The 20,752-nt window shown below is 53.4% G+C and overlaps 1 protein-coding gene across 4 annotated transcripts in view; it reads left to right on the forward strand.

Annotated features, from left to right (window-relative positions):
• The first annotated feature begins 5,676 nt into the window (after positions 1–5,676).
• Positions 5,677–20,752, forward strand: part of DNMBP (dynamin binding protein) — an 85,333-nt gene continuing 70,257 nt past the window's right edge. For 3 of the 4 annotated variants that reach the window (XM_030571089.1, XM_030571093.1, XM_030571096.1), the window contains exon 1: positions 11,982–12,049. The gene's annotated coding sequence lies outside the window, so the exon portion shown is untranslated. Of the gene's footprint in view, positions 5,748–11,981; positions 12,050–20,752 lie in introns of those variants that run through there. The other variant, XM_030571090.1, reaches the window with a different exon arrangement.

Here is a 20,752-nt window from a genome sequence, read left to right on the forward strand (position 1 = left end):
ACTAGATCATCTAAACTCTGAGTCTATGAGTACATTTATACTGCAAAAAAAAGACCCATGGCAGCAAGTCTGAGCCTGGCTCAACTCAAGCTTGTGGGGCCCAAAATAGCCATATAGACACTGGGGCTTGGGCTGGAGCGGGCTCTGGAACTCAGCGAAAGGGATGGGTGGCAGAGGCCAGGCTGCAGCCCAAGCCGGAATATTTACACAGCTATTTTTAGCTCTATAGCATCAGCCTGAGTCAGTTGACCCAGGCTTTGAGACTTGGTGTTGCAAATTTGTTGTTGTTTTGGTTTTTGCAGTGTAGATGTACCCTCAGATGCTATGGACAGGCAGCCTGGGAGGCCTGGATTTACAATGTGCTCAACACATAGCTGTGGTGTGAAAAATCATGCTTGTCGTAACTGGGTCCAATAAGTCATGGCCCAATCACAAAAACATGGTGCTACTTGGTACTGCAGGCAGAGTTGTTACACCCTAGGGCACTAAGACACTGCTCCAGAATTCAAGGGGGTTCAGTTGGGATGCAAAAGCAGCAAAGACAAGGCTTGATGTTTCTAGAGTAAAACACAAACAGGTAGAACGTTTATGGCCTTCGTTAAATTAGCAAAAAAAAGGCACAGACACAATTTTGTTACTAGATTTGCCCATTACTTTGGGATATGCTCATTTATTCGCGTTACTTTTCTGGGGAAGGGGATTCTGTAATTCTATCAATGTGCTGCTTGTGTCACTTGTGTGTTCATACGGAGCTTTACTTCTCCCTTTCTGCAAGTCCCCTCTCAATGGAGCTATCCTGCAGGACCTAGGTTCCCTAGGGCTGGGTTCCTCCAGCCCAAGAACCAGATGAGCACACACCCACCCATACATTAACAGAGCAAGTCTGAGCGGACCGGGTCAATCAGCACTGTCAAACTGACCCCTTATATGTCCCTGGACTCACTGGGCTGGATGAAGCAGCACGTTCAAGCTGCATCTCCTGATATGCCCCTGGGCTCCACGGACTGGGTTAAGCAGCACTTTCAAGCTGTTACTCTTGTGTGTCCCAGATTCAGCACGTCCCTATCCCCACCTTCACAGCACAATTGTACTGGCAGTAACCTACTTGATGAGCAAACCCCACAGGATTCTGGGCGCTGCAGAGATCTTTAGTTTAGGTAAAAGAAGTGTTGCTGCAGAGTGAATGGGGGGAGCTAAAAACACAAAAGAGTAAGGTTCAGCCAGAGAGAGAGAAGCAACCAGCTTAACCGTACAAGTTATTTATTGAATACAGGTGATAACTACACAAGGAGGCTAAACCAACATAACATACATTATTAAAGGCTAATACCTAAGGTAGAAAGGAAAAATGAAAAGAGAGAGAGAGAGAGAGAGAAGGGGATCTCACCACCCCCTGAAGCTTGGACTGGTCGGGGTTCCCAGATGATGCTGGTAGCTAAGGGTCCTGAGGGCAGGAGCATGGCAGGCAGAGTCCCCAGCACGATCAGTCAGGAGAGTATGGAGTCCTAGTGGAGCTGATGCAGAGTTTGGATCTGAGCATCAGAAACCTCACTGGAGGGTGAGTAGGGATTTTTGTAGAGAAAATACAATTGTTCAAGGGAGAACAATAGGTTTGTTTATAGGTAAAGTTTATAACTCAAGGGTTTTCTTTAGCCTAGACAAAAGGAGCTGATCACTCTTGGCTGTGGGTGGTGTTTTCTTCCAGGGAGCTCACAATGCAACTAGGCGGCTTTACTATTTGGATATCAATTAAGGATTCATTACTAGAATTGATCTTATAATTGCTGAGCTGGGTGTGTGCAGACCTAGGTTCATTAGCATCTGGAGCAGAGATTCCCATGATGCAGTGCTTCCCTGCTCTTTCTAGTCCCAGAATTCAGTGTGGTTCTTGTTTCTCCATTCTGTATGCAAATTGAGATGTTTTCCTGTCCCATCTTTCATGCAGATGAGGCTAGGGGAGTCGTCTCTGCTCTCCATTCTGTATGCTAATGGAGATGTCTTAATCTTGTCACCCTTGTCAGGAGGGGTCTAGGTGTGTCTCCCAACGCCCTTCACTGCTCTCTGCAAGTTCTTTTCTCTGATGGGTTTTGGTTTAAGCAGAGGCTGAGGGGTGGGGATGGGGGGGAGTCTTTCATGAGTCAGGCTGGATTCTGCACCCTGGTTCCCCAAGAACACAGAGGTGTCTGGTATCAACTTTCTCTTCCTTTTGTAGCTCAGCTTTACGGTCCTATACAGGAGATCATACCTAAATCCAGTTCTGGTATCCCCTAAGAACTTGCCTTCTGTGGCATGCTGCTGAGGATCACAAAGCTGTGAGTCATTGTGTTACCTCTCTGCCTTAGCAACAGTGAGTTTTGCTGACAATTAGACTGTGTGTCAGCTCCCCGTCACGTCAGCCTGTCGTCCTCACCAGCAAACTCCTCACAGCTCTCCCCGCCCAGACCTCACTCAGCAGGTAACAGTCAGTGCACTCCAGCCCTCAAGCTCCTCAGATGTTTCCCTGCAATGCACAGCCCCTACCATGGTGCATTCAGAGAAGATACTAAGTTCACTGCTCTGTTGGAGTCAGTACATCACACGTTATTAATTTAACTGGGTAAATACCCTTCAAAGCCAGCACTGAATTGGGTTATAGGAAAATTAGAGAGTTTATTAATAAAAGAGCATGGCTTATGTGATACAGTTAAAAAGATAAAAGTAGAGATGGTTACAAGCAAATAAAGTGGAAAAAGACATCTAAAACTTAAGTCTAGCAAGATACAGTCTGCTCAAGATGTCTTCTCTCAGCCCAGTCTCCTTTTCCTGCTTTTTGCTGGCCACCTGGCCAGGACTCGTCACAGAGATAAAATAGCTTGTTTTCTTTGTCTCCTAAAGTGAAGGATAAAGATGGATTCTCACTCTGCTCCTTATATTCCCACAAGGATGTCTTTGTCTCACATGTCAGGAAGGCGTCTTGAGCACACAGTCTCCTGTGTCTGGAGTGCAGGAGGCATGTTTCTCTGTCTTTGAGTATGAGCTCAGGATAACCCCTGCCGGTTTAGGTTGATGGCTTTGTGTACTGTTAATGTAACTGGAAGTAAACCCTTTGTCTAGGACAGACCTCTTTACCATCTTTACCTAGGCTAGGCTGTCTGGTCTTAAACCATGTTCTAATAACCTCATACAGAGGGAACTGATAACTTCCCATATAACATTAACACAGGCACTTTACAATATTAATAACCAGTGTCTTACTAGCTTTCGTACCATACCTCACAAGGTGTATGTTGTACAAAAATGTTTCCAGTAAGGTGTAGGGTGTGAATACAGGGGTGTGTAGGGTGTGAATACAGGGGTGCCTAGGGTCACACATCCCATTTTCATCCTTTCCATTTCTCCTTAACTCAGGCCTATCCAGAGACATCCCCAAACTGTCTTGCAAACTCCTCCTCTTTCCCAGATGTCTCATGGTCTCATCTCCATCACTCCTGAGCCACTCAATAGCTCATCACATGGGTCCTGTTCAGCATCAGTTCTCTCAGGGAGAAATCCCTCCTTGGCTCTGGTCTTCTCACACACAAACCACTGACTCTCTGTCTTACTGGGCTGCAGTGAGCGACTCTGTCTCATATCTCTATTTGCTTCCAGATGCTGCTTCCCTACAACGTCACCTCCTGAGAAAGGACCATGGCTCAGGCCTAGAAAGCGGTGGTCACTTTTATATTGTCTCTGTTGCCGGGGGGCACTGGTTAGGGGCACATAACTGTGTCCATTTGTGAAAGTGATTTCACGCTGACTGCCCACACTGGGGTGGGGGACTCATACAGGTTAGGTTCCCACTTGTAGCCATGGCTGGATTCAGATTCTCTATGCTCTCCTTGAGGTTGAGAGAAAGCAAGGGAGTGGCTGAGCCATTCAGCTGCTCTGTGATTTACCACTACCTTCCCCAGCCAAGTCTGGCTGCCAGAGCCGTGTTCTTGTCCCTTCTTATTTTCAGCTAGATTTTTTCATAAGAACCTGTCAGCCATTGATTGTAAACAAACATTCATGTATGAAAAGTGTTTAAGCTGAGTGCACAGGGAGAGGTCCAGCTCTCGGCCTATCAGACTGCCTGTGGCCCTTGTGGCATGTAGCATGGCTGGGGTATATTTAGCCTGTCTGTCTGGTGTAATTCAGAATACAGGCTATTTGGGGCAGGGCCTATGGCTTGCTCTGGTTGTCCAGAGCTGACACCACTCAGTCAATAATAACCAGGCCTCACACTGTTAGCTGGACATGCTACTGATCCGCATTAGCTGCAGAATGAGAGCACACTCATCGCCCTCTTGTGCTGCTAGAGAGTGTAACAGAAAAAAGTATGTGCCTGTCTTGCTTTCCAATTTCAATAAGAACCAGTGCCTCGGGATTCCGTCACAGCTCTGCATTTGGAACTGGGCTGCACTTCTAGAGGACTTGCTCGTTTCACCTGCCCATGGCCTGTCTCCACTCTAGGTAGAGATGCCTGCAGTACTATAGTCCTGGATACAGAGGCCCTTTCATTGTAGAATTTCCCATGAGCGTGTAACTTTCTGATGGAATCTGCCTCAGAACTGGAATTCCTCCTGTTCATTCTCAGCCCAGTGAGGAATATTTTGTGTGTGGACAGTTTGACAGAGATCCTTTTGGCTTTTTTTGAGTTATCCATGTGTGGTAAAAAATGGTTACAACATGTTTCCATTGCGTTTAGCCATTGCTCATTTAAACCTGTTCTCACATAGCCTCAATGCGCTGGAAGAAGTGTGTGCTAGAAATGACATTGCTAAATGTATACAGCTAAGGTGACCAGCTGTCCCGATCAGGGTCCATCCTGATATTCAGGGCTTTGTCTGATATAGGCCTCTATTGCCCCTCCACCCCATCCCAATTTTTCACCCTTGCTATCTGATCACTCCATATACAGCACAAGGGTTTCCACTAATTTTGAGAGGCAGTTCCAGTTAAAAAAGTTGATAGTGTTGGATCTATTTGGGTCAGGGTCTTTTAATAATTATTAATTAATTGATAATAGTAATAGCTCTGGTAACACTTCACATCTTCCAAGTGCTGTAGCTAATTCACCCCACAACCTTTCTGAAGGGAGGATCAATATTTCAGGTTGGGAGCTCTCCCTGCATGAGAAATTGGGAGCTGTATGAGAGAGAGGGAGAATTATTTCATCTGAGACTGTGGATTTGCTGCTCTGTACATGTGACACATGCTGTTTTCTGTGGACTTGGTGGGCCATAGTGGATGGAGTTTCAAATAGCTGAGGTAAAAGGAAATGAAGGCTGCCTGGCTGTAGATTACAGCAAAGATGGCCTCAGGGGAGTGGCTGAATCACTGAGATGGCCCTGGAGGATGTGAAAGACATCAGAGCAGTGGCATTCATGGGCAACACGGGGGTTAGGAAAAGTCGTGAAAAGAGACGTGAGTGAAATCCGCGTGGTGAGGGAGAAAAGGAAGCAGCTGAGAATTCCTTAGGGCTAAAAATATAAAAGTATTCTTTAAACCTGAAACTCTTCTTTGAAGACTAGAGAGGTTGGGACCAAAGTTAGGTAAAGAGTGAATTGGGAACCGACAGGGCAAAGAGAAGAGCAGAGAAGCCAGAGCTATTGAGGTGAATAATAACGAATGGAAGTACGAGAAGCAGGATGTCTGCCTGTGTGACTGCACCCTTTCCTCTCTCAGGGGCGAGGAGGATGATTACAGTATGAGCAAGGAGCAGAGAAGCTGGAAGACACTTCTGAATTGTGAGTTGCTCGTTGGTATAATTAACTATAGGTAAGGCTAAGATTTTGTTATGGATATCTTTAGTAAGTCACTGACAGGTCACGGGCAATAAAGAAAAATTCACAGAAATATGTGACTTTTACTGAAAATATCCCTGACAAAATGGGGTGCTCAGCTGAGGGGTCCCCAAACCACCTGCAGAGGTTGGACAGCTGCAGGGGCCACTCTTGAGCTCTGGGGGTCCCCACCACGCATGGGGGCTTGGAGCTCCAGGGTCTCCTGCTGCCCCTGAGTATTGGGGGGCCCCATGGCAGATGGAAGCTGGGGTAGGGGGGTGGCTGCTGCCCACAGCGGCCAGGAGCTGTGGCAGTGGTGTGACCTTGCAGCTCCTGGCCGCCAGGGCTGAATTCATGGAGTTTGCTGGAAGTCACGGAATCAGCGATTTCCATGAAAAAATCTTAGCCTTAGCTATAGGCTGCAATCCAGTAGGAGCCAAGGCAGGATGCAAGGAAGCACTTGGAACTAAGGAAATGTTATGACGGTTAGTTCCCAGAAAGGACCCGTCTTTCCATGAGTGGATACAGAGTTTGGTGTTTGTGTATATGTTTATCTATTGGTACTGTTATCCATTGCTGTCTGCACATACAGCCCCTCTTTATCTCCCTTATTCTTTGTATTTTCCGTATTGTTATATAGTGTAACAAAATGGTGGCCACCTGCCACATAGCTGAACATTCCTTCAGATAGCAAAGAATCCTTCAGATAATGTCTTTATTGGACCAACTTCTGTGGGTGAGAACCCAGGCTCTGGCATCCTTTCTCCTGATAGCCTGTCAAAGCTAGGGCTCCAGCCCGAGCCTGAGCGTCTACCTGGAATCTTACAGCCCTGCAAGCCTGTGTCAAATGACACAGGCCAGCCCTGGGTGTTTAATTGCAGCGTAGAAGCTCCCAGGGGAAGGGAATAGTGTGGAACGCTGAGTTCTGGGATCCGTCTCAGCTACGCAGGGGCAGCACTCAGCCAGAGGGTGGGGATGTTACTGAACTGAAACAAAACAACAGGGCTGGGCAGCGGCTGTTCCTGAAGCCAAAGGTTCAATTTAAAAGGAGCCAAGATTGATTGCAGGACTGAGAGGCCTGCTGGGTCACCTTTGGGAAGTGACTGAATCTCACACTGGTCTGTGCCAAGCCATGACCTGTTGCTGCAGTGGGTCATCTGTGCTAGGTCTGGGACCAGTTCCACTGTCAAGGTAGATGGGACAATGCCACGTGCAGCCCACAACAAAGCATGTGAGTGAGACACACTCCCCCCAAGCTTGCAACACTGCTGGAGCCAGGATGCATCATCCACCTTTCCCCTAAGGATCACCATGGATCAGTTTCCCCATGTCAGGTGCATGGCAGATGTTTGTGTCCATATGGCTGTCTGGCACTGTGTCAGCTGTATGGTGACAGAGGCTCTGTGTCCCCCTGCCTATGTGGTGTGTGTCCTTGTGCTGTTGAGGGAGTGGGGAAGTAGGTTTGTGCCCTATGCCATCCCCATGCAGGGGGCTGCATGTCATGAGCCTGTGTCCTGTGTAGGGTGTCACTGTGTCCCATGGCCATGTGCATTCTTGTCTGTGAGCATCCATGTCTGGGAGTGGTGTGACTCTATGAGGTGTCCCTATATCTGGGATCATATCCCTGTATCTGTGCAGAGCGTCCTGTGTCCAGGCAGGCTGTCCTGTGTCCATGTCCATGAGGGGTGTCCCTGTATCCGTGTGTGTGGGGGGAGGAGGGCGTTGTGTCCACTTCTTTGTGTCCGTGCAGGGTATCCCTTTGTCAGCATCCCCATGTCCATGTCCTTGTCCCCATGCTGGATGTTCTATGCCATGTGTCCCCATGTCCATGTGGGGGGTATCCCATGCTGCATGTGCAGTGTCTCGTGTCTGTCTCTCCTGTCTCTGGGTCTGTGCGGGGGTATCTGTGTCCTGGCAGGGTGTCCCCCGTCTCTTGGGGAGGGGCTGTCCTGTGTCTCTACTCTGTGCGGGGTGTCCGTGCCCCGGCGGGGTGTCCCCCGTCTCTTGCGGAGGGGCTGTCTTGTGTCCCTGTCTCTGGGTCTGTGCTCCTGTGGGGTGTCCCCATCTCTTGGGCAGGGGGTGTTCTGCATCTGTCGCTGGGTCTGTGTGGGGCTGTCTGTGTCCTTGTGGGGTGTCCCCCATCTCTTGCTGTGTCCCTGGGCCGGTGTGGGGGTGTCTGTGTCCTAGCAGGGTGTCCCTCGTCTCTTGGGGAGGGGCTGTCCTGTGTCCCTGTCTCTGGGTCTGTGCCCCTGTGGGGTGTCCCCATCTCTTGGGCAGGGGGTGTCCTGTGTCCGTCGCTAGGTCTGTGTGGAGGTGTCTGTGTCCTTGTGGGGTGTCCCCATCTCTTGGGGAGGGGCTGTCCTGTGTCCCTGTCTCGGGGTCTGTGCCCCTGTGGGGCGTCCCCCGTCTCTTGGGGAAGGGGTGTCTGTGTCCTGGCGGGGTGTACGCATCTCTTGGGGAGGGGGTGTCCTGTGTCTCTGGGTCTGTGCGGGGGTGTCTGTGTCCTGGCAGGGTGTCCCTTGTGTCTTGGGGAGGGGGAGTCCTGTGTCCCTGGGTTTGTGTGGGGGTGTCTGTGCCCCTGTAGAATGTCCCCTGTCTTGCGGGGAGGGGCTGTCCTGTGCCCCTGTCTCTGGGTCTGTCCTGGCGGGGTCTCCCCATCTCTTGGGGAGGAGGTGTCCTGTGTCCCCATCTCTTGGGGAGGGGGTATCCTGTGTCCCTGTCTCTGCGCGGGGGTGTCTGTGTCCCGGCGGGGTGTCCCTGTCTCGTGGGGAGGGGCTGTCCTGTGTCCCTGTCTCTGTGGGGCGGGGGTCTGTGTCCAGCGGGGTGTCCTTGTGTCATGGGAAGGGGGTGTCCTGTGTCCCTGTCTCTGTGGGGCGGGGGTCTGTGTCCAGCGGGGTGTCCTTGTCTCATGGGGAGGGGGTGTCCTGTGTCCCTGTCTCTTGGGGAGTGGGTGTCCTGTGTCCCTGTCTCTGTGCGGGGGTCAGTGTCCCAGCGGGGTGTCCTTGTCTCGTGGGGAGGGGGTGTCCTGTGTCCCCATCTCTTGGGGAGGAGGTATCCTGTGTCCCTGTCTCAGTGTGGGGGTGCCTGTGTCCTGGCGGGGTGTCCCTGTCTCATGGGGAGCGGATGTCCTGTGTCCCTGTCTCTGTGCGGGAGGGTCTGTGTCCCAGCGGGGTGTCCTTGTGTCGTGGGGGGGGGTGTCCTGTGTCCCTGTCTCTGCGCGGGGGTGTCCTGTGTCCCTCTCTCTGCGCGGGGGGGTCTGTGTCCCGGCGGGGTGTCCTTGTCTCGTGGGGGGGGGTGTCCTGTGTCCCTGTCTCTGCGCGGGGGTGTCTGTGTCCCAGCGGGGTGTCCTTGTGTCGTGGGGGGGGTGTCCTGTGTCCCTGTCTCTGCGCGGGGGTGTCTGTGTCCCAGCGGGGTGTCCTTGTCTCGTGGGGGGGGGTGTCCTGTGTCCCTGTCACTGCGCGGGGGGGGTCTGTGTCCCGGCGGGGTGTCCTTGTGTCGTGGGAGGGGCTGTCCTGTGTCCCTGTCTCTGCGTGGGAGTGTCTGTGTCCCAGCGGGGTGTCCTTGTCTCGTGGGGGGTGTGTGTACTGTGTTCCTGTCTCTGCGCGGGGGGGTCTGTGTCCCGGCGGGGTGTCCTTGTGTCGTGGGAGGGGCTGTCCTGTGTCCCTGTCTCTGTGCGGGGGGGTCTGTGTCCCAGCGGGGTGTCCTTGTGTCGTGGGAGGGGCTGTCCTGTGTCCCTGTCTCTGCGCAGGGGTGTCTGTGTCCCAGCAGGGTGTCCTTGTCTCGTGGGGGGGGTGTCCTGTGTCCCTGTCTCTGTGCGGGGGTGTCTGTGTCCCAGCGGGGTGTCCCTGTCTCGTGGGGGGGGTGTCCTGTGTCCCTGTCTCTGTGCGGGGGTGTCTGTGTCCCAGCGGGGTGTCCCTGTCTCGTGGGGGGGGTGTCCTGTGTCCCTGTCTCTGCGCAGGGGTGTCTGTGTCCCAGCAGGGTGTCCTTGTCTCGTGGGGGGGGTGTCCTGTGTCCCTGTCTCTGTGCGGGGGTGTCTGTGTCCCGGCGGGGTGTCCCTGTCTCGTGGGGGGGGTGTCCTGTGTCCCTGTCTCTGTGCGGGGGTGTCTGTGTCCCAGCGGGGTGTCCCTGTCTCGTGGGGGGGGTGTCCTGTGTCCCTGTCTCTGTGCGGGGGGGTCTGTGTCCCGGCGGGGTGTCCCTGTCTCTGCGCGGGGGTGTCCTGTGTCCCTGTCTCTGCGCGGGGGTGTCTGTGTCCCGGCGGGGTAACCCCTGTCTCGTGGGGGGGGTGTCCTGTGTCCCTGTCTCTGCGCGGGGGTGTCTGTGTCCCGGCGGGGTGTCCCTGTCTCGTGGGGGGGGGTGTCCTGTGTCCCTGTCTCTGTGCGGGGGTGTCTGTGTCCCAGCGGGGTGTCCCTGTCTCGTGGGGGGGGGTGTCCTGTGTCCCTGTCTCTGTGCGGGGGGGGTCTGTGTCCCGGCGGGGTGTCCTTGTCTCATGGGGAGGGGGTGTCCTGTGTCCCTGTCTCTGTGCGAGGGTGTCTGTGTCCCGGCGGGGTGTCCCTGTCTCGTGGGGGGGGTGTCCCTGTCCCGGTGGGTGTCCCTGTCTCGTGGGGGGGGTGTCCTGTGTCCCTGTCTCTGTGCGGGGGTGTCTGTGTCCCGGCGGGGTGTCCCTGTCTCGTGGGGGGGGTGTCCTGTGTCCCTGTCTCTGCGCGGGGGTGTCTGTGTCCCGGCGGGGTGTCCCTGTCTCGTGGGGGGGGTGTCCTGTGCCCCTGTCTCTGCGCGGAGGGGTCTGTGTCCCGGCGGGGTGTCCCTGTCTCGTGGGGGGGGGGTGTCCTGTGCCCCTGTCTCTGCGCGGGGGTGTCTGTGTCCCAGCGGGGTGTCCTTGTCTCGTGGGGGGGGTGTCCTGTGTCCCTGTCTCTGTGCGGGAGTGTCTGTGTCCCGGCAGGCTGTCCCTGTCTCGTGGGGGGCGTGTCCTGTGCCCCTGTCTCTGCGCGGAGGGGTCTGTGTCCCGGCGGGGTGTCCCTGTCTCGTGGAGGGGGTGTCCTGTGCCCCTGTCTCTGCGCGGAGGGGTCTGTGTCCCGGCGGGGTGTCCCTGTCTCGTGGGGGGGGTGTCCTGTGCCCCTGTCTCTGCGCGGAGGGGTCTGTGTCCCAGCGGGGTGTCCCTGTCTCGTGGGGGGGTGTCCTGTGTCCCTGTCTCTGCGCGGGGGGGTCTGTGTCCCGGCGAGGTGTCCCTGTCTCGTGGGGGGGTGTCCTGTGTCCCTGTCTCTGTGCGGGGGGGTCTGTGTCCCGGCGGGGTGTCCTTGTCTCGTGGGGGGGTGTCCTGTGTCCCTGTCTCTGCGCGGGGGTGTCTGTGTCCCAGCGGGGTGTCCTTGTCTCGTGGGGGGGTGTCCTGTGTCCCTGTCTCTGCGCGGGGGGGTCTGTGTCCCAGCGGGGTGTCCTTGTGTCAGGGGGGGGTGTCCTGTGTCCCTGTCTCTGTGCGGGGGGGTCTGTGTCCCTGTCTCGTGGGGGTGGTGTCCTGTGTCCCTGTCTCTGCGCGGGGGGGGTATGTGTCCCAGCGGGGTGTCCTTGTGTCGTGGGGGGGTGTCCTGTGTCCCTGTCTCTGCGCGGGGGGGTCTGTGTCCCGGCGGGGTGTCCCTGTCTCGTGGGGGGGGGTGTCCTGTGTCCCTGTCTCGTGGGGGGGTGTCCTGTGTCCCTGTCTCTGCGCGGGGGGGTCTGTGTCCCGGCGGGGTGTCCTTGTCTCGTGGGGGGGTGTCCTGTGTCCCTGTCTCTGCGCGGGGTGTCTGTGTCCCAGCGGGGTGTCCTTGTGTCGGGGGGGGGTGTCCTGTGTCCCTGTCTCTGTGCGGGGGGGGTCTGTGTCCCAGCGGGGTGTCCCTGTCTCGTGGGGGGGGTGTCCTGTGTCCCTGTCTCTGTGCGGGGGGGGGGTCTGTGTCCCGGCGGGGTGTCCTTGTGTCGTGGGGGGGTGTCCTGTGTCCCTGTCTCTGTGCGGGGGGGGTGTCCCTGTCCCGGCCGGTGCCATGTCCCCATGTCTCTGTGCGTTGCCCTGTGTCCCCGTGTCCTGCCCTTGTCGGTGCCTGGTGTCCCGGGGGGCCGCGCAGGGCGGGGCGGGGGAGCGCCCAGAAGGCCCGTTCCGGTCTAGCCCAGCGCCCGCGGGCCGCGGCTCCCGGCTCTCTCGGGCGGGGCGGGGCTTCGGCTGGGGGCGGAGGCAGCCGCGGCCTCGGTAGCGGGACGTGGAGGGGTTGGAGCGGCCGCGCGGGGCGGCTGGGCCCGGGGAGCAGGTAGGAACGGGGGCCGGGCCGGGAGCAGCTACCCGGGGGAGAGACGGGCCTCCGGCCTGGGCCTGCCGGGCCTCAGCCGCTGCCGCAGAGCGAGCGTCCCGCGGCGCCCAGAGCCCCCGCCTCAGGGCCCCGAGAGCCCCCCTCATGGCTCCCCATTGCCGCCGACCCCACATACCTCCCGGCGGCCCCCGACCCCCCTCATGGTCCCCCATTGCCTCCCGTTCCCGCCGAAACCCTCATCCCTCCGGCGCCCCCGCCCCCCGAAACCCCCTCATGGCCCCCCATTGCCTCCTGTTCCTGCCGAAACCCTCATCCCTACCTGCGCCCCCGCCCCCGATTCCCCTCACGCCCTGGCCCCCCCATGGCTCCCCACAGAGCCCCCATCCCTCCCGGTACCCCCTAGCCTGACACCCCTTGCGCCCTGAGCCATTCTCATGGCCCCCGGCACCCCTTACCCTCATCCCCCTTGTACCCCGAGCCCCCCCATAACCCCCTATGGTCTCTGGCACCCCTCGCCTCGACACCCCTCCTGCCCCGAGCCCCCCCATAACCGCCATTCCCCCTATGGCCCCCGGCACCCCTTACCCTCATCCCCCTCGTGCCCCGATCCCCCCCATAACCCCCTATGGTCTCTGGCACCCCTCGCCTCGGCACCCCTCCTGCCCCGAGCCCCCCCATAACCGCCATTCCCCCTATGGCCCCCGGCACCCCTTACCCTCATCCCCCTTGTACCCCGAGCCCCCCCATAACCCCTATGGTCTCTGGCACCCCTCGCCTCGACACCCCTCCTGCCCCGAGCCCCCCCATAACCGCCATTCCCTCCATGGCCCCCGGCACCCCTTACCCTCATCCCCCTTGTACCCCGAGCCCCCCCATAACCCCCTATGGTCTCTGGCACCCCTCGCCTCGACACCTGTCGTGCCCCGAGCCCCCCCATAACCGCCATTCCCTCCATGGCCCCCGGCACCCCTTACCCTCATCCCCCTTGTACCCCGAGCCCCCCCCATAACCCCCTATGGTCTCTGGCACCCCTCGCCTCGACACCCCTCGTGCCCCGAGCCCCCCCATAACCGCCATTCCCCCTATGGCCCCCGGCACCCCTTACCCTCATCCCCCTTGTACCCCGAGCCCCCCCATAACCCCCTATGGTCTCTGGCACCCCTCGCCTCGACACCCCTCCTGCCCCGAGCCCCCCCATAACCGCCATTCCCCCTATGGCCCCCGGCACCCCTTACCCTCATCCCCCTTGTACCCCGAGCCCCCCCATAACCCCCTATGGTCTCTGGCACCCCTCGCCTCGACACCCCTCGTGCTCCGAGCCCCCCCATAACCGCCATTCCCTCCATGGCCCCCGGCACCCCTTACCCTCATCCCCCTTGTACCCCGAGCCCCCCCATAACCCCCCCATGGTCTCTGGCACCCCTCGCCTCGACACCTGTCGTGCCCCGAGCCCCCCCATAACCGCCATTCCCTCCATGGCCCCCGGCACCCCTTACCCTCATCCCCCTTGTACCCTGAGCCCCCCCATAACCCCCCCTGGTCTCTGGCACCCCTCGTCTCGACACCCCTCGTGCTCCGAGCCCCCCCATAACCCCCCCATGGTCTCTGGCACCCCTCGCCTCGACACCCCTCATGCCCCGAGCCCCTGCATAACCGCCATTCCCCCATGGCCCCCGGCACCCCTTACCCTCATCCCCCTTGTACCCCGAGCCCCCCCATAACTCCCTATGGTCTCTGGCACCCCTCGCCTCGACACCCCTCGTGCCCCGAGCCCCCCCATAACCGCCATTCCCCCCATGGCCCCCGGCACCCCTTACCCTCATCCCCCTTATACCCCGAGTCCCCCCATAACCCTCCCATGGTCTCTGGCACCCCTCGTCTCGACACCCCTCGTGCCCTGAGCCCTGCCATGGCCCTGGAATCCCCTGCCCTGCTCCCCTTGTGCCCTGAGCCCCCCATCCCTCCTGGTACCCCCTGCCCTGCCACTCCTTGCACTCTGAGCCCCCCCCCCCATGGCCCCCTTCCCTCCCGGCACTCCCAGCCCCCAACTACCCCAATGCCCCTCGTACCCTGAGCCCCCTATGGCCCCCCGAGGCCCCCTGCTGCCCAGAGATCCCCACCTCCTGCTGATACCCCATCTATCCCTCCTGGAACCCCTTATCCCCCTGCTGTTCCCCAAGACTCCCCTGACACCCTCATTGCCCTCCAGGACCGAGAGACCACTCCTGAATGCCCACCCATAGCTCCCTGGTGCTCAGACCCCTTCATCTCCCCTGGTCACTCCTCCACCCTGAGACCCCCTGACACCTGCCATTGCCCCCTCTCAAATCTCCAGCACCCTGACACCTTCTAGTCCTCCTCTACCATCTTCCATTACCCCAACCCCCATTCCCCCTCTCTTTTAGCACCTCCTCCATCGCCCCTCAGTCTGCCAACACTGCTCCATTGCCCCCTGCCCCTGAAACCCCTCTCTGCCCCACCCCCCTACATCCCTCATCGCCCTTCCTGCCCCGACTCTCCCATCCCTTCCCTGCTCTAGTACCCCGCATTGCCCTCTGCCCCAACACCCCGCTCTCCACACAGAGCACCCTTCTGCCCTGATGCCCCCCTTCCCTGCTCCCCACACAGAGCACCCACCCCCTCACACTCAGTCTTCTTCCCCCCATCTTGACAAGCCCATGCAGAATACCCTGTATCCCCCTGACACCCTGTCTTCCCACCCAGCCCCTGGCATCACCAGTGCCCTACTCCCACGCAGAACACCCACTCTGACTACCCCTCAGGCACCTGACTCCCTCTGCTCTGCATGCAGGAAACTCACCCCCACATCCACCCACTGCCCCTGACAGCCCCATTCCCTCTCTCCCCATGCAGAGCACCCACCCTGATTTCTGCTGACACCCTGACTTCATCCCTCTGCCCCCCACAACTCCACACTTCTGTCCCCACATCCTCATCCCCCGGCTCCCCATGCAGAGTACCCACCCCGTCCCCTCTGCTCTGCCCCGACACCCTGTCCTCCTGCCTCCAGCTTTCCCTATTCCCCGTGCTCTGTGCCTCTGCTCCCCATGACATCTCCCTCTCCTGCCCATAGAACCCCTTGTTTCTCCCTGTGTGCCTCTGACATCCCTCTCCCTCTGCCCATGAAATCTCCTGCTTCTCACAGCACTCCATCTCCCCTGCTCCGTGCCCCTCATGCCCCTGTTCCCCCATCTCTCCGCTCTCTCTGCCCTGACCCTCCTGTCCCACCCCACCCACTGTCTGCCCGTTACCGCTACCATGGTGTAACCCTCCTTCCAGTTCTCAAGAAAACTTGATTGGCTTGAAAACTGTGTTTTGCCAAAGTGTGAAAGGTCTGGCCTCTGGGAATGCTGTCGGGGCTCTCACTGTGTTTGGGATTAGCCACGGTAGCATAGTGCATTGGGTTGTGTGAAAGGCTGCAGCAAGAGTGCACTGTGTCAGATTGTGATCGACCCTGGGGGCTAGCCCTGTAGTGCAGTGGAGTGCATTACGTGTAGGACTGCACAGGATGCTGCTGCTTCCATCATGTTAATAAAAATAACAGAGATTGGAGCATCGTGTTGGCTCACTGCTATGTAAAAGCATAAGAATGGCCACACTGGGTCAGACCAATAGTCCATCTAGCCCAGTGTCCTATCTTCTGACAGTGGCCAATGCCAGGGTTTCAGGGGGAGTGTATAGAACAGGGCAATTGAAGTGATCCACTCCCTCCTAGCTCCTGGCAGTCAGGTTTCACCTCAAGCATGGGGTTCATCCCTGACCGTCTTGGCTAACAGCCACTGAAGGACCTGTCCTTCAGGAACTAATTTAATTCCTTTTTAAACCCAGTTATACTTTTGACCATCACATCATCCCATGGCAATGAGTTTCACTTGTTAACTGTGCATTGTGTGAAAAAGTATTTTCTCTTATATGTATTAAATCTGCTGCCTTTAATTTCTTTGGGTGACCCCTGGTTTTTGTATTTTGGGAAAGGGTCAAGACTATAACAGGGTCAAAAAAGAACTAGATACATTAATGGAGGACAGGTCCATCAATGGCTATTAGCCAGGATGGGCAGGGATGGTGTCCCTAGCCTCTGTTTGCCAGAAGCTGGGAATGGGTGACAGGGAATGGATCACTTGATGATTACCTGTTCTGTTCATTCTGTCTGGGGCACCTGGCATTGGCCACTATTGGCAGACAGGATACGGGGCTAGATAGACCTTTGGTCTGACCCAGTATGGCCGTTCTTATGTTCCTATGGGTAAATAACATATCTGTAGTCACTTTTTCCACATAATCTCTCCTCCTTTAAAAGCCATTCCATGCTCTTGATCATCTTTGTTGTCCTTCTCTGAACCTTTTCCAATTCTAATATATCTTTTTTTGAGATGGGGGTGACCAGATCTGTATGCACTATTCAAGATGTGGGCATATCATGGATTTATATAGAGGCAACATGATATTTTCTGTCTTGCTATCTATTCCTTTCTGAATGATTCCCAACTTTCTGTTCACTTTTTTGACCACTGCTGCAAATTGAGTAGATGTTTTCAGAGAATTATCGACAATGACTCCAAGATCTCTTTCTTGAGTGGTAACAGCTAATTTAGACCCCATCATTTCATTTGTATAGTTGGGATTATGTTTTCCAGTGTGCATTACTTTGCATTTATCAACACTGAATTTCGTTTGCCATTTTGTTGCTCAGTCACCCAGTTTTGTGAGATCCCTTTGTAACTCTTCTCAGTCTGCTTTGGGTACTTGAGTAGTTTTGTATCATCTGCAAATTATGCCACCTCACTGTTTACCCCTTTTTTCAGGTTATTTATGAATATGTTGAATGGTACTAGTCCCAGTACAGGCTCCTGGGAGTCACCACTATTTACCTCTCTCCAAACTCACGTTTATTCCTACCTTTTGTTTCCTATCTTTTAACCAGTTGCTGATCCCTCAGAGGACCTTCCCTCTTATTCCATGTCTGCTTACTTTGCTTAAAAACCTTTGGTGAGGTTCCTTGTCAAAGGCTTCCTGAAAATCTAAGTCCACTATATCCACTGGATTCCCCTTGTCCATATGCTTGTTGACCCCCTCAAAGAATTCTAATAGATTGGTGAGGCATGATTTCCCTTTACAAAAACCATGTTGACTCTTTCCTAACATATGGTGTTCATCTATGTGTCTGACAATTCTGTTCTTTACTACAGTTTCAACCAGTTTGCCCAGTACTGAAGTTAGGTTTACCAGCCTGTAATTGCCAGGATTATCACTGGAACCTTTTTAAAATATTGGCGTCACATTAGCTGTCCTCCATCATCTGGTACAGAGGCGGATTTAAATGATAGGTTACATACCACAGTTAGTAGTTCTGCAATTTCACATCTGAGTTCCTTCAGAACGCTTTGTTGAATGCCATCAGGTTCTGGTGACTTATTATTGTTTATCAGTTTGTTCCAAAACCTCCTCTAAAGACACCTCAATCTGGGACAGTTCCTCAGATTTGTCACCTAAAAAGAGAGGCTCAGGTTTGGGAATCCCCCTCGCATTCTCAGCCTTGATGACCAATGCAAAGATTTAATTTAGTTTTTCCTCAATGGCCTTATTGTCCTTGTGTGCTTCTTTAGCATCTTGATCATCCACTGGCCCTCCTAGTTGTTTAGCAGGCTTCCTGCCTCTGATGTACTTAAATGTTTTTTTGCTATTACTTTTTCAGTTTTTGGCTAGCTGTTCTTGAAATTCTTTTTTGGCCTTCCTAATTATATTTTTACACTTCACTTGCCAGAGTTTATGCTCCTTTCTATTTTCCTCACTATGATTTAATTTCCACTTTTTAAAGGATGCCTTTTTGCCTCTCAGTCCTTCTTTTACTTTGTTGTTTAGCCATGGTGGCATTTTTTTGTTTATCTTACTGTATTTTTTAATTTGGGGTATACATTTAAGTTGAGCCTCTATTATGGTATCTTTAAAAATTTCCCATGCAGCTTGCAGGAATTTCACTTTTGACACTACCCTTCAATTTCTGTTTTACTAACATCCTCCTTTTTGTGTAGTTCTCCTTTCTGAAATTAAATGCTACTGTGGTGGGCTGCTGTGATGTTTTCCCCACTACTGGGATGTTAACTCTAATTATATTATGGTCACTATGACCAAGCGGTTCACCTATATTCACCTCTTTCACCACTTAGGACTAAACCAAGAATTGCCTCTCTCCTTGGGGGTTCCAGGACTAGCTGCCTGCCTCCAAGAAGCAGTCATTTATCTCTGCATTCTGACTTGAGGTGACATGTACCCAGTCAACATGGGGATAGTTGAAATCCCCCATTATTATTGAGTTTTTTATTTTTATAGGCTCTCTAATCTCCCTGAGCATTTCACAGTCACTAACACCATCCTGACCAGGTGGTCGGTAGTATATCCCTACTTGTTTGTTCTTATTATTCAAGCCTGGAATTACTATCCATAGAGATTCTATGGTACAGTTTGGTTCATTTAAGATTTTTACTTCATTTGACTTTACGTTTTCTTTCACATATACCTTTCTTAATAGTTCCTAACCGTCTGTTAACCATGTGACCTCTGCTGCTCTTTGAGCTGAAGTTGTCAGAGAACTATCCATAGTGACTCCAAGACTTTTACTTGAGTGGTAACAGCTAATTTAGATCCCATCATTATATATATGTAGTTGGTATTAGTTTTTTTCAATGTGCATTACTTTGCACTTATCGATGTGGTATTTGATCTGCCTTTTTGTTGCTCAGTCACCCAGTTTTGTGAGATCCCGTTGTAATTCTTAGTTCAATCCAAAGGTCACTCCAATCCTGAATAATACTGTATCATTTGCAAACTTGTCTCTTCACTGTTTACCTCCTTTTTTTAAGATCATTAATGAATATCTTGAACAGCAGAGGTCCCAGTACAGATCCTTGGAGGACCCTGTTGTTTACCTCTTGCCATTGTGAAAAATGACCATTGTTTTCTGTCTTTTAACCAGTTACTGATCCATGAGAGAACCTTCCCCGTCGTCTCATGACCACTTAGTTTTCTTAAGAGCCTTCAGTGAGGGACCTTGTTAGAGGCTTTCCGAAAATCCCTGTACACTATATCAACTGGATTATCCTTATCCACATTCTTGTTGACACCTCAAATAATTCTAATAGATTGGTGAGCCATGATTTCCCTTTACAGAAGCCATGTTGACTTTTCATCCAACAAATTGTATTTATCTATATCAGGGGTGGGCAAACTTAAGAAGATAAGAACGGCCGTACCGGGTCAGACCAAAGGTCCCTCTAGCTCAGTATCTGTCTACCGACAGTGGCCAATGCCAGGTGCCCCAGAGGGAGTGAAGCTAACAGACAATGATCAAGTGATCTCTCTCCTGCCATCCATCTCCATCCTCTGATGAACAGAGGCTAGGGACACCATTCTTTACCCTTCCTGGCTAATAGCCATGTATGGACTTAGCCACCATGAATTTATCCAGTTCCCTTTTAAACATCATTATAGTCCCAGCCTTCACAACCTCCTCAGGTAAGGAGTTCCACAAGTTGACTGTGCGCTGTGTGAAGAAGAACTTCCTTTTATTTGTTTTAAACCTGCTACCTATTAATTTCATTTGGTGACCCCTAGTTCTTGTATTATGGGAATAAGTAAATAACTTTTCCTTATCCACTTTCTCCACATCACTCATGATTTTATATATCTCTATCATATCCCTCCCTTAGTCTCCTCTTTTCCAAGCTGAAGAGGCCTAGCCTCTTTAATTTTTCCTGGTATGGGACCCTCTCCAAGCCATTTTAGTTGCCCTTTTCTGAACCTTTTCTAGTGCCGATATATCTTTTTTGAGGTGAGGAGACCACATCTGCACACAGTATTTGAGATGTGGGCATACCATGGATTTATATAAGGGCAATAATATATTTTCCGTCTTATTCTCTATCCCCTTTTTAATGATTCCTAACATCGTGTTTGCTTTTTTGACTGCCTCTGTGCACTGCGTGGACATCTTCAGAGAACTATCCACGATGATGCCAAGATCTTTTTCCTGACTCGTTGTAGCTAAATTAGTCCCCATCATATTGTATGTATAGTTGGGGTTATTTTTTCCAATGTGCGTTACTTTACATTTATCCACATTAAATTTCATTTGCCATTTTGTTGCCCAATCACTTAGTTTTGTGAGATCTTTTTGAAGTTCTTCACAATCTGCTTTGGTCTTAACTATCTTGAGTAGTTTAGTATCATCTGCAAACTTTGCCACCTCACTGTTCACCCCTTTCTCCAGATCATTTATGAATAAATTGAATGGGATTGGTCCTAGGACTAACCCTCGGGGAACACCACTAGTTACCCCTCTCCATTCTGAGAATTTACCATTAATTCCTACCCTTTGTTCCCTGTCTTTTAACCAGTTCTCAATCCATGAAAGGACCTTCCCTTTTATCCCATGACAGCTTAATTTACGTAAGAGCCTTTGTTGAGGGACCTTGTCAAAGGCTTTCTGGAAATCTAAGTATACTGTGTCCACTGGATCCCCCTTGTCCACATATTTGTTTGACCCCTTCAAAGAACTGTAATAGATTAGTAAGACATGATTTCCCTTTACAGAAACCATGTTGACTATTGCTCAACAGTTTGCTTTTCCTATGTGTCTTGACAATTTTATTCTTAACTATTGTTTCGACTAATTTGCCCGGTACC

This window comes from Gopherus evgoodei, chromosome 7 (genome assembly GCF_007399415.2).
Source record: "Gopherus evgoodei ecotype Sinaloan lineage chromosome 7, rGopEvg1_v1.p, whole genome shotgun sequence".
Lineage (NCBI taxonomy): Eukaryota > Metazoa > Chordata > Testudines > Testudinidae > Gopherus > Gopherus evgoodei.